The sequence below is a fragment of the Amblyomma americanum genome, chromosome 2, assembly GCF_052857255.1.
Source record: "Amblyomma americanum isolate KBUSLIRL-KWMA chromosome 2, ASM5285725v1, whole genome shotgun sequence".
NCBI lineage: Eukaryota > Metazoa > Arthropoda > Arachnida > Ixodida > Ixodidae > Amblyomma > Amblyomma americanum.
The window spans coordinates 221,206,591-221,220,684 of record NC_135498.1 but is presented as its reverse complement, the minus strand read 5'-3'; positions in this window follow the sequence as shown (position 1 = coordinate 221,220,684).

The window sequence follows — 14,094 nt, the reverse complement described above, 5'->3', positions numbered from 1 at the left end:
GTGGCGGTCAGGCACGTATACAGGGGGGGGGGGAGCCTCCCCCCTTCGTTCTCTTTCCAGTGCTCAAGCAGCTGCCAGCTATCCCCCCCCCCCCCTTGGATGCTTGAAAATTACCTTGGGCCCCTCCCGAAAAATAATCTGGCTACGTGCCTGGTGGCAGTGATTAGTTTGTGTTCTGTAACCCGAAGCAATTTCTGCGTTTCTGACGAGACCCGCCGCGGTGGCTCAGTGGTTAGGGCGCTCGACTACTGATCCGGAGTTCCCGGATTCGAACCGACCGCGGCAGCTGCGTTTTTATGGAGGCAAAACGCTAAGGCGCCCGCGTGCTGCTGTCAGTGCACGTTAAAGATCCCCAGGTGGTCGAAATTATTCCGGAGCCCTACACTACGGCCGCCTCTTTCTTCCTTTGTTCTTTCGCTCCCTCTTTTATCTCTTCCCTTACGGCCCGGTTCAGGTGTCCAACGATATCAGACAGATACTGAGCCGTTTCCTTTCCCCCCCAAAAAACAATTATTATTTCTGACGATCATGCCATCAAAGAATCGCTATCCTGCAGCACCAAGATGTATCCTCTGTTGTGAAAGCAACGATATAAGATGAAATGTGTGTTCATGTCAAGCGGTATTACATTGATAAGTAGTAGTTCAATTTTCTTCGAAAATTTTGTTTTCATATGCATGTCGACAATCTACTGGCATTTCGTGAACAAATTCACTCACGCAGAGTTTGTATCGAGCAAAAAAATAAAACATTCAATTTTTTTTTCAGTGTGAGGGCTGCAAAGCTGCTGATCGTTTCTTCAAATTCGATGCTTTTTGTCAGTTTCCTTTCAACAAATATTGCAAGGCCTGAGAACCTGGACGTCTTCACTGAAGATGTGAAGTAGTTTCTGATAGGTTGCGAATTAGAACCCCCGACCCTCTCATGACGCCCCAGGCAGGGATATCCTGAGGAATCTTTCAACGTCTACTAAAAAGGCTCTGCAAGGTGAAAAAATCCAACTAAGGGATGAATGTGAAGAAGTGCAGTGCTGACCAATGCTTGGCCTCATCCAGGTCATTGCATGCCGCTTCGAGGTGTCTCCATTGCCAAGATATTTCGGCTCGAACAAGTAGTCAGAGAAGCTGTGAGTTTCGGAATTTGAACACTGAGCTCATTGGCAGTTGCACTGCGTGCCGCCCGCCATCATTTTATCCTGCAGCTGCGCCCCCTTGAGCTCTGCACCAGGTGCGCGCCCACACCCCCCTCGTGACACCACTGTATCCAACGTCCCGCTCTCCAACTGCGAATATCTCGCGATGGGTCCCACCATGTCCGACTTGCAAGGCGTCATACCGATTATTGATTTGAAACTAACATCTTCTAGCGGAATGGACGGTATAGTTGGAAAATTTATACGGATTACTAGAGAGTATAGTTTTATCATCATGAAATACATATTCTCACAAAATTATCATCACGGTGTACAACTGAAGACTGCTCTGGTCATACTTGTAGATAAAGCCGGAGATAAACACAATCCATCTAACCATTGACCCACATAATTTTGACGTCAATGGCATGCAAAATAATGGTTCATATATATTTACACATCTTGTAATCTTCTGGATGATAACAATCTCTTCTAACAGAAGCTTCCGAAGTTTCTCTCTTGTGACATTCAATTACTTTCCTTCACTCGGCCTCCTTACAGTTTCTTATCTGCTATATATTGCTGCGAAATGCCGCTCTCTGTATGTAGTCTGTATCCTGAGGGTAAAATAAATCTCTTGCCAAGGAGCATGCCCGGAGGAGGGGGGGAGGGCGAATGAAAAAGAGGGGGGTGTTAACTGGGCCCCAGCCCCGCCCCCGGTAGATTGCAAACTCGGAGCCTATGATGTCTTAATTGTAAAGCGAAAGTGCTCAAATCAGGCTCGTTTCGCTCTAAAACGACGTTTCTCCTCATTGTAAGCACAAATACGAGATATTGCGTTGCCGAGTGCACACCGAATGATGAGTTTGAAACGAAAGTGTTCAGATCTGGCTTGTTTCGTTTTAAAACGACGTTTCGCGTCGTTTTAAGCACGACTATACGCTTTTGACGCAGTACTGAGATATTGCGATGCCGAGTGCACACCCAACGACGAGTTTGAAACGAAAGTGTTCAGATCTGGCTTGTTTCGTTTTAAAACGACGTTTCGCGTCGTTTTAAGCACGACTATACGCTTTTGACGCAGTACTGAGATATTGCGATGCCGAGTGCACACCCAACGACGAGTTTGAAACGAAAGTGTTCAGATCTGGCTTGTTTCGTTTTAAAACGACGTTTCGCGTCGTTTTAAGCACGACCATACGCTTTTGACGCAGTACTGAGATATTGCGATGCCGAGTGCACACCCAACGATGAGTTTGAAACGAAAGTGTTCAGATCTGGCTTGTTTCGTTTTAAAACGACGTTTCGCGTCGTTTTAAGCACGACTATACGCTTTTGACGCAGTACTGAGATAATGCGATGCCGAGTGCACACCCAACGATGAGTTTGAAACGAAAGTGTTCAGATCTGGCTTGTTTCGTTTTAAAACGACGTTTCGCGTCGTTTTAAGCGCGACTATATTGCCACGGACCTGGCTCGAGCTACCTGCGCGCTAAGCCGTGACGAGGACGAAGTGGTCGCGTTCGCGTGAGGCGCGCTCGAGCTGGCTCTGTTCTGGGCGATTAAAAAAACCTCGGCCGTTCTGCGGTCCCCCTCTACGTCTACGACTGTTCTCCGTCTGGCCTGTGACATCTGGTGGAGGTCGCTTGGGTATTCTCGGCTGATGCTCCATCCTTCCTCGGAGAGCCGAAGCACAAGCCCGGTGCCTCTTGTGCGAACCCCCGTCCATCGTGTCAGCCGCAGGCTCCGCGGCTTGTCTCCAGAATTCGGACTCCAGCCTCAAGAGAGCGCACCCATGGCTACGACCACGGCAGCAAGGTCAGACAGCGCCCCGTTCATACCTGCTTCTTTTGTGAGCTTGCAAAATCCCCGGATCCCGAAGCCCTTTCACGGCGGATACTCGGAGGACGCCCAAGACTGGCTTGATCAGTTCGAGCGCGTTGCGCGTTTCAACGGCTGGGACGACAGTGCTAAGATCCGGAACGTTTACTTCAGCTTAGAAGACGCCGCTCGGATCTGGTACGAAAACCGCGAGACGAGTCTAACGACGTGGCAGGACTTTCGTCGCCAGCTGTTGGAGACTTACACCAGCAGCGATCGCCGTGAACAGGCCGAGCGTGAATTGACCGCTCGCATTCAGCTACCAAACGAGAACGTAGCGATGTACGTGGAGGAAGTGACGCGCCTCTGCAACCGAGCGGACCCGACCATGACGGAAGAGAAAAAGCTCAGACACCTGATGAGAGGCGTGAAAGAGCAATTGTTCTGCGGTCTTGTGCGAAGCCCGCCCAGAACAGTCGCCGAGTTCCTCTCCGAGGCTGTGCTCATGGAGAGGGCGCTCCAGCAACGGTACAATTTCTACGACCGGCAGCTAAACCCTATCTCGGCTCTACACCCCCTGGATGCTGCTTCGGGGGCCAATACAAGCTTCCTTCGGGACATCGTGCGTTCTGTGGTCCGTGAGGAGCTGCAGAAACTTCAGGGGATTTTTCCTGTGGACTCTCTGACTAGCGCCATTCGGGAGGAAGTTCAGCAGGCGCTCAAATCGCCCGTCGCTCCAGTAGAGCCGCCGCCACAGCCAGCTGCTTGGCCGCCAGCGACGTATGCGGACGTGCTGCGCCGTCCTGCGCCGGTTCCCTGCGCGCCACCGTATGCCCCTTCGGTAGTCGCAGTACACGCCGAGCAGCCGGTTCCCTACTGGCAAGCTCGAGGACAGGCGCCGAGGAAGACCGATATTTGGCGTGCGCCAGACCGACGTCCCCTGTGTTACCATTGTGGCGAGGCCGGTCACATCTTCCGGCGGTGTCCATATCGGCCTCTGGGATTGCGAGGCTTGTCTGCAGGTAGTCCCCGTCCGCGGCATGCCGAACAGCCTCAGGAGTTTGACGAATACGTCACCCGCCGGCGTGGTTCACCACCTCCTCCGCGCCGAACGTCCCGATCGCCCTCACCTCGCCATCCGTCGCCTCATCAGTCCGGTTATGGACCTGGTGCACAGCGTGGGTCCTCGAGCCCGCACCGGGAAAACTAGAACAGGCGACCTTTGGAGGCGAGGCCGCCGAACGCCGTATTGCCGAAAAGCTTCCACCGACGCGCCGACTGACCCTTCCCGAATCGACGACCACGATACCGATGACGACGACGACGAAGACGGCGCCGACGACTGGGTCTGGTAAGACCAAGGTCTCCCTTGACATACCCGTGCTGATTGACTCTAAGGAGGTTAGCGCACTAGTGGATACGGGTGCGGACTACTCGATAATGAGCGGTAGGATAGCTAAGGTGCTGAAGAAAGTTATGATGCCGTGGGCAGGGTCACAGATACGTACGGCTGGTGGCCACGTGGTTACGCCGCTCGGAATGTGTACGGCAAGAATTACGGTGCACGGATGCACGTTCGTGGCAACGTTCCTCATTTTGCCTGAATGCTCACGAGACGTCATTCTCGGTCTCGACTTTCTTCGAGAAAATGGTGCGACTATAGACCTTCGAAATCGATTGGTTACATTTTCAACTGAACTCGCTGCCACCAAACGCGCCCCCGAGAATTGCAGAGCCGCACTGCGTATATCCGACGATGCCGTAACGGTGCCTCCACGGGCGAGTATTCTGGCTAGGGTCACTTGCGACGCGCCACATTGCGGACAACGTGTTGTTGAGCCAAATGTCTCTCTTTTGCTCACCATGGGTGTTTGCGTAGCAAGAGGGCTCGCCTTTCTATCTCACGGTCGCACTGAAGTCCTCGTGACCAATTTCAGTAATGAACACCGCCATTTATTTGGTGGCACAGCCATCGCCCACGTCGACCCCGTCCAAGAGGTGGCTGAGTGTTTCGCATGCCTAGAAGACACGCCTGGTGAAGTTGACGAAGAGGCAGTACGCGCCGTTCACATAAACGAGGGCCTCCCGCCCGCAGAAAGGCAGCAATTGCAAGAATTGTTGCTGCAGTTTAAGGACTGCTTTACCTCGTCGTCTAAGGTACGTCAGACGCCCATCACTAAGCATCGGATAGTCACGCACGATGGCGCGCGCCCAATACATCAACAGCCTTATCGCGTATCTCCCCGAGAGCGGGAGGCCATCCAAACGCAAGTGAAGGAGATGCTCAATGACGGCATAATCCAGCCATCGAATAGTCCCTGGTCGTCTCCTGTCGTTCTCGTAAAAAAGAAGGATGGCACGCTGCGCTTCTGTGTGGATTACAGAAAACTTAACAGCGTAACAAAAAAAGATGTCTATCCGCTACCTCGTATAGATGATTCCCTCGACAGACTGCGCCAAGCAAAATACTTTTCTTTGGTAGATCTGCGCAGCGGATATTGGCAAATAGAAGTTGATGAGAGGGACCGGGAGAAAACCGCCTTTGTTACCCCGGACGGCCTCTATGAATTTCGTGTGCTCCCCTTCGGACTCTGCTGTGCTCCAGCAACGTTCCAGCGAATGATGGATACCGTGCTCACCGGCCTTAAGTGGCAAACATGTCTATAGTATACCTGGATGATGTAATCATTTTTTCAACAACGTTTTCGGAACATTTGCAGCGGCTCAGAGTGGTGTTAGAAGCCGTCCGATCAGCTCATCTTACTCTAAAGCCGCAAAAATGCCATTTTGGATTTACTGAATTGAAGTTTCTCGGGCATGTCGTCAGCTCCGAGGGCATCCGGCCAGACCCTGACAAAATTTCTGCCGTCGCGGACTTCCCGGTTCCCACTGATAAAAAAGCCGTCCGACGATTTCTAGGCCTTTGTTCGTACTACCGACGTTTCATAAAAAACTTTGCTAAGCTGGCCAGTCCTCTGACGCGCTTGACACGAGATGAGGAGCCATTTTTGTGGGGTGCCGAGCAGCAAACTGCTTTTGACGATCTACGACGTCGGCTACAATCACCACCAGTACTAGCCCATTTTGACGATGATGCCGCCACTGAAATTCACACGGACGCCAGCAACGTCGGTCTTGGAGCGGTTCTCGTCCAGCGTCCGAACGGTGTCGAAAAAGTAATCGCTTATGCTAGCCGTGCACTTTCCCGTGCAGAGTGTAACTACTCTACAACTGAGAAGGAATGCTTGGCCGTAGTATGGGCCATCACAAAGTTCCGCCCCTATCTGTATGGCAGGCAGTTCAAGGTTATTACTGACCACCACTCATTGAGCTGGTTGACAAACTTGTAGGACCCATGTGGCCGCCTAGCACGTTGGGCATTACGCTTACAGGAATTTGACTTCACGATCATCTACAAGTCTGGTCGCAAGCACACCGACGCTGACAGCTTGTCGCGTTCACCCGTGCAACCTTACGAAGGTAACGCAGAAGACGAAGCATTCCTTGGTGCAGTCACGTCGTCCGACATCATCGCACAACAACGTGCGGACGACGAGTTGAAGCTGCTCATGGAGCATCTAGAAGGTCACCATCCCTCGATACCCTCCCACCTGGCTCGTAGGCTGCCATCCCTGTCTTCGAGGCGGAGTGTTGTATAAGAAAAACTCCGCCTCCAGTGGTAAGAGTTACCTTCTGGTTATACCAGCCGCCCTCCGCCACGAGATCCTCCTCGCCTGCCACGACGAGCCGACCTCTGGGCACCTTGGATTCACGCGCACACTTGCCAGAGTGCGGCAGAACTACTATTGGCCCAACCTTGCCTCATGTGTGAAGCGATATATTCGGACCTGCCGTGAGTGCCAGCGTAGGAAGACGCCGCCTCTGAAACCGCCTGGCATGTTGCAACCTATCATGCCTCCTAACATACCCTTTGAACAAGTCGGCATGGACCTCCTCGGACCATTTCCCTTGTCGTCGGGAGGAAACAGATGGATAGCTGTTGCAACCGATTACCTGACGCGTTACGCCGAAACGCAGGCTCTCCCTCAAGGCACAGCGTTCGAAGTTGCGCACTTCTTTATGCGTGCAATAGTGCTTCGACACGGCGCTCCGTCCGTCGTCATCACAGACCGAGGGAAGGCATTTACAGCTCAGCTTGTCCACGACATCTTTGAACTGAGTCACACCAGCCATCGAACAACGACAGCATACCATCCCCAAACAAATGGGCTCACAGAACGCCTGAATAAAACACTGGCCGACATGATTTCCATGTACGTGGATGTGGAGCACAGAACCTGGGACCAAATACTCCCCTACATCACATTCGCGTACAACACTGCGACTCAAGAAACAACCCGCTTTACACCATTCCGTCTAGTCTACGGCAGAGAAGTGCGGATGATGCTGGACGCCATGCTCCCGTGCGTGGATGATGACTTGACACCAGATGCGGGCTCCTTTGTCGAACAAGCCGAGCAAGCTCGCCAGCTTGCTCGTTTGCACATCACAGCTCAACAAGACACGGACTCCAGACGTTACAACCGGCGCCACAGGGAGGTTACCTACAACGTCGGTGACCGTGTGTGGGTGTGGACCCCTGTCCGCCAAAAGGGATAGTCCGAAAAACTGCTGCACCGATATTTCGGACCTTATGAGGTGCTCCGTCGTGTTGTAAACGTGGATTATGAGGTTGTTCCACGTGGAACTGTGGCTACCGGTCGTCGGCAACCACGGACTGACATTGTGCATGTAATGCGACTTAAGCCATACTTCTCGCGTGAGAGCGATGACGCTCCACTTTAAACTGTGTTCGGGTTCTGCGTTTTAATTTGTTTCTTTTTGTTCGTTTCTTTTTTAAACATTGTCTTCCTGCTTTTCCTGTTCATTTTCTGCTTTGTACATACCCTCGCATCGGGACGATGCTCTTCTTTTTCGGGGGACTAATGCCACGGACCTGGCTCGAGCTACCTGCGCGCTAAGCCGTGACGAGGACGAAGTGGTCGCGTTCGCGTGAGGCGCGCTCGAGCTGGCTCTGTTCTGGGCGATTAAAAAAACCTCGGCCGTTCTGCGGTCCCCCTCTACGTCTACGACTGTTCTCCGTCTGGCCTGTGACAATATGCTTTTGACGCAGTACTGAGATATTGCGATGCCGAGTGTACACCCAACGATGAGTTTGAAACGAAAGTGTTCAGATCTGGCTTGTTTCGTTTTAAAACGACGTTTCGCGTCGTTTTAAGCACGACTATACGCTTTTGACGCAGTACTGAGATATTGCGATGCCGAGTGCACACCCAACGATGAGTTTGAAACGAAAGTGTTCAGACCTGGCTTGTTTCGTTTTAAAACGACGTTTCGCGTCGTTTTAAGCACGACTATACGCTTTGACGCAGTACTGAGATATTGCGATGCCGAGTGCACACCCAACGATGAGTTTGAAACGAAAGTGTTCAGATCTGGCTTGTTTCGTTTTAAAACGACGTTTCGCGTCGTTTTAAGCACGACTATACGCTTTGACGCAGTACTGAGATATTGCGATGCCGAGTGCACACCCAACGATGAGTTTGAAACGAAAGTGTTCAGACCTGGCTTGTTTCGTTTTAAAACGACGTTTCGCGTCGTTTTAAGCACGACTATACGCTTTGACGCAGTACTGAGATATTGCGATGCCGAGTGCACACCCAACGATGAGTTTGAAACGAAAGTGTTCAGATATGGCTTGTTTTGCTGTGATTTCACTCCAGAAAATCGCCATAATTTTGTCCTTTTCTTGGAGAGAATGCGCTTCGTTCTTAGTATCATCGTTTTCTTCATCCTTCTTTGATATAGCTTCAAGGCCACACAAGACTGCATTGAAATTTTTCAGAATGGCCTTACACGATTCAGAGTGTCTTGACCACCTGGTCTCAGAGAGACTTTTCAAAACAAGCTGCTGGCCAGTTCCGCCCATGCTGTCCAAAAGATACCTCCATCGTTTAGGTGAGGCAGCAAACAACGCATACAGTCTCTGAATTAGTGAAAAATTTGACTACCTCAAGGCAACCGTCAACGCTACACGCGCCAACTAAGTTCAGTCAATGACCAGTACACGGGACGTAGTCTGCCAATTCGTTCAGGTTTCAGATTCAGGTTCAGATTTGAGCTTGCAGTCCTTTGCATTTTCCTGACATTACTCGCATTATCATAAACTTGGCCCCTACAATCATCAATTGAGATGTCATTGGTCGTCAAGAGGGACATCACGGTATCTAAAAGATACAATCCGGTATGCGATTCGATTGGAACAAATCCAAGAAAGCGTTCGTACAGTTTCCCATTTAAATAGTATCGTAAAACAACTGACAGCTGATCAACGTAAGGTCTGGAGTCGAATCAACAATAAAAGATAAGTATTTTGCGCGTTTCACTTCGTCGACGAGACGTTCTTTGAGAGCATTTGCCATATGCTCGATAAATTCATCACAAATGGTTTTTGACAGATACGATGGGCGACCTTTTCCTTTGTTCCCGTAGCGTTTGATGTGCTCCTCTAGAAAGGGATCAAACTTGGCCATGGCCTCAAGCACTCCCATATAATTACCATTTCTCGGTGAACCAAAAATCTCCCCACTGCCCCTAAACGCCAGGTTGCGCTCAGCTAGAAGCTTAACTACGACTACGCGCTTCAACACCTCTGTCCAGTAAGCGGTCTCAGTAACATGATGTTTAACCAGCTCCTTGTCAGTTTTGCTGCTCGAGTTAGAGCGGGCGAGCCATGCTGCCACGCAGTTCCGGTGCTCGACGCTATTTTCATGCGCGCAAACCTTTTCTTCTGCTCTTTTCCGATCAGAAAAGCCGTGCGTGGTGAAAGCACTGGGGTTGCTTGAAATCGAAAATAGTTTGCATATTAAACAGTAAACGGGACCTTTGGACTCCGAGTACATTAACCAGTGCCGCTCGTACGCCTCCCCATTTACAGCCTTTTGCACGAAAAGATGCGGTGACACATAGCGTTTCTGAATTTTGTATTGCCTTTCGGAAGACGGAAAATTTTCTGCCCTATTTTGAAAATACAATGGCCTTTTCTCAAGGCATACACTCCGAAAGCTGTCAGTAATAACGTCGGGCCACTTAGCAGAGTCACTTCGGAGCATCTCGTAACGAACCTCTTGCTGCGGGGGTGTCTGTACTTCTCTGTTGCCGCAACGAGAAGCCGTCTCATTCGTCCTCTCGAGGGACACTTTGTGGGTGGGAACATGATTAGCTGAAGCCACACCAACAGGAAACAAGTGAGTCGGTTCTTGGAGTGTTGTTTCCTGGCGCTCGTCAGTAGAAGGAGGCTCATCGGGGAGGTTTGGCACCTGTTGACCAGCAGTAGTAGAAATCGGGCGTGGCGGACCGGACACCTGGAGCTCTGTGGCAGGGGCCCGGCCGAGTAGCATAGACGTTGCTGACTCAGGAACAGGACAGGGCTCGGTTAGCGTCGGTTGCTCAGAAATATGGACGACCGGGATTGGCACCGTTTTCACAGGATCCAGACAACCAAGATGAGTCAAACCTTGCTTCTTGCCGGGAAATCGTGGTGATGGAGTTGGCAAGTCCTCCACAGAAGCACAGTCGTACTATGGGGAGTTAAACAGACTCCTGGTAGAGCGATCATACTGCTCCGCGGAAGGTTCATTCAGTAGGTTGGCATCTTTGGTAGCTTGTTTTCACGCTCTTCTCTTTCTAACTTCGCCTTTCGTTTAGATGCACCACTTTGATGCTTCCGACCGATCATTTTCGCATGAATGGATGCTAATTGTTCACCGCACCGGGCACTTCGTCAGTCCGACGCGACCGCGGCTGTCCAACGGCGGCCGTCCCTGACTGGCGCACGCTGCCTGGATGGTCCGTGGCCGGCCGAGAGTGGTGCGTCCCCTGGGAGCTCCTCAGCGGGCGGGATTATGCAAGCTTTACCGGCGGCTCGGGGCTGAATCGCAGCCCGCGATCAACTTCCTTTCATAGACGCGCGCCGCGTCTGTCCGTTACTAGCGCCAAAACTGGCGTTCACATACGCATAGAGTTCCTTGTACAAATTCCCTCCTCCTCCGTACAACTCACTCCTTCTCCCGTTCCGGTCTCGTCTTGCTATTGGCTAGAAACAATCGTCTGTTCTGGGAGGTTCTCGATTTTTCTTTCGCCCCTTCGACGCCGAGCGCGAGAACGAAGAGGGAGAGGGCGGCTCATGGCGCGGGCGAAGTTAAGCGCCCTCCGTTGCCTCTGAATCATCTTTTTCTACTTCTTTCTGGAAAGTTCGGCGGCCAGTCTGACGGCCAGCCACTAGGCAGGAATGGGTCCTGGAGACAGGCCTAATTGTGTCCAGCTCTCAAACTTCCCCCTTCACTCTTCCACAACCCCAGCCCGAACAGAATATTCTATGCCCCACGACACGCGGACAAAAGCACGTGTGACGTCTTCTTTCCTTTCCTGCCTAGACTCTGCCATCAGACTCATCTGCTATCGGACTCATCCTCCCCCGCCCAAATTACCATCACGGTAACGAAAAGTCGAATGGGAGGCACTGCTGGGTACTGCAGCACATCCTTTCTAAGAGAAGGACAGCGGCGGAACTACTTGAGGGGTGGAGGGTGGCAACGAAGGGCAAGGGAGATTCAAATCCTCATCCCACATTACATGTTTTAGGTGTCCCCCTTGACCCTACTCTCCAGACAGCACTGGACAGACGGACTGACAGGAAACCACGAAAACTCTTTCAAGAAAACTTACCTCGTTTCGTACGAAAGAAGGCCCCGCCGGGGTAGCGGGGGATTCCTGTTTTTGCAGCTCGACAAGCTCTCCCCAAATGATCAGGCTAAACGCATGCTGTTGCATTGGCGGAGAGCCCCGTCTGCTCGTTCTGGTTTTCTCGCTTCATTCATGTCGCTCGAAGTTCCGTTGCCCATGGTTCCATATACTAAGCAGGTTAGAATAAATGGGCCCCGTTCTCCTACTGTCCGAGGGGAGGCCCTAGGCTGGAGCCCCCTTCGCCTCCCCCCCCCCCCCCCCAACCCTTAATCCAGCGCTGACTTTAAGCATGAATATATGCTTTTCACGCAGTTCTCAGATATTGCGTTGTCAAGTGCACACCAAAGACGAGTTTGAAACGAAAGTATTCAAATCTGACTTGATTTGCTGTAAAACAACGTTTCTCATCGGTTTAAGCCGGATACACGCTTTCCACGCAGTTCTGGGATATTTCGTTGTCGAGGGAACACCGAACGATGAGTTCGAAACAAGTGTTTAGATCTGGCTTGTTTCAATCTAAAATGACGTTTCTGATCGTATTAAGCATGAATATACCCGTTCTCACACACTTCTGAGATATTGCATTGTCGAGTACACACGCAACGACGAATTTCAAAGGAGAGTGTTGAAATCTGGCTTGTTTCGCTGTAAAACAACGTTTCTCATCGTTTTAAGCAGCAACATACGCTTTTTACGCAGTTCCGAAATATTTCGTTTTCGAGTGCACACCGAACGATGAGTTCGAAACAAGTGTTCAGATATAGCTTGTTTCACTGTAAAACGACGTTTCTCGTCGTTTTAAGCAGCAACATACGCTTTCACGCAGTTCTGAAATACCGCGTCGTTGAGTGCATGCCCAACGACGAGTTTGAAACGAAAGCGTTAAAGTCTGGCTTGTTTCGCTGTGAAACGACGTTTCTCGTCGTTTTAAGCATGAATATACGCTTTTCACGGAGTTCTGAGATATTGCGTTGTCAAGTGCACACCCAGAGATGAGTTTAAAACGAGAGTGTTCAGATCTGGCTTGTTCCGCTGTAAAATGACGTTTCTCATCGTTTTAAGCATGAATACATGCTTTTCACGCAGTTTTGAGATATGGCGCTTAAGTGCAAGCTTGAGAACTGTGAGTTGTTTCGAGGTTACCGTCCGAGCATGGAAGACAGCGATCAGCGGCTGCCGTGTCCTCCCGAAAATTTGTAAGCTGCACTGTTTTGGAAGCTACATGCTCGTGCGCACGACACAAAAGACTGGACGGTGCGCGAAATTTTGAGCAATGAGTGTGCCACTAGGCATAAATTTGCGACTTCTACGCAGAGTGGCTTGAAAAAAAAAAAGAGTAAGATCCTGTTAGTGCTTGACCACCGTGCGGCACACCACAAGCTGCCTTTTCCGACTGCGACGACCACGCACTTATGCCAATGAAGAGAATGAGCCAGACTTGACACCGGCATAATTCACGTACTCGAGGTATTCTACCGGTGCCCCATCACCAGCGCATACTGACAGCAATGATAGCAATTGACCGCCAAGGTGCCGACGTCTCCGTATGGGCGACAGAACTGACTGCGGCGCGTAAGCAGTTGCTTCCGTAAGGCATAACTTGTGATTCAAAGAACGATGAAGAGCCCAGTTGAACACCCACGTTATCAAGTGCATGCTTATTTGTGACAACGCATCTTCAATGCATAGCTACCCTAAGCGGATGTCACCTGGGATGACTTCGGTGATGCACGTGAGGACACCGACATCGGAGAGCCGTACACTGATGAAAATAATAGTTCGCAAAGTACGAACACTCTCACATTGCCATGAATCTGCCGACGATGACCAAGAGGCCCACCCACCACTGGCTGCCGTGAAGGCTTCCAGCGAGATTAGCTATATATGCCGCATCCCTAAAGCAGCTTGTGGGCGGCAACTCTGTAGGTGAAGGGCATGTAACTACCCTGGGGTGCTTGGAAAGCGCCATAATAGGGACTAGTTTGAGTAAACACACGCACATAACAGGTTTACACCACGTGACTTTGGACTTTTGGAAGCAGCATGGGAAGTCCACTTAGTACGAACCTCAGATACAATGAACTCAATACACCCAACTGTCAGGTTCGTTATAAGTAGGCTCAACTGTATAAGTGAGAGCAAAAGTGTTTGTATGCTTGGATATGTGCTGTGCTCATCAGTAGTTTGAGACTACCGTTTCTTGAGTGTGATGTATGCTTTGATTTCCACAAAAGCGTGCAGTTCTCAATTTCAATTCCTTTGTAACTTGGTATAGTTAGAGGTTGGACTTTCCAGTTTAAACAGAAAAACACGATAAAAGTACGCTGAATTCATGTTATGAAAGTGTTTTCATGGAAGGTCAGTATTTCTGGCAT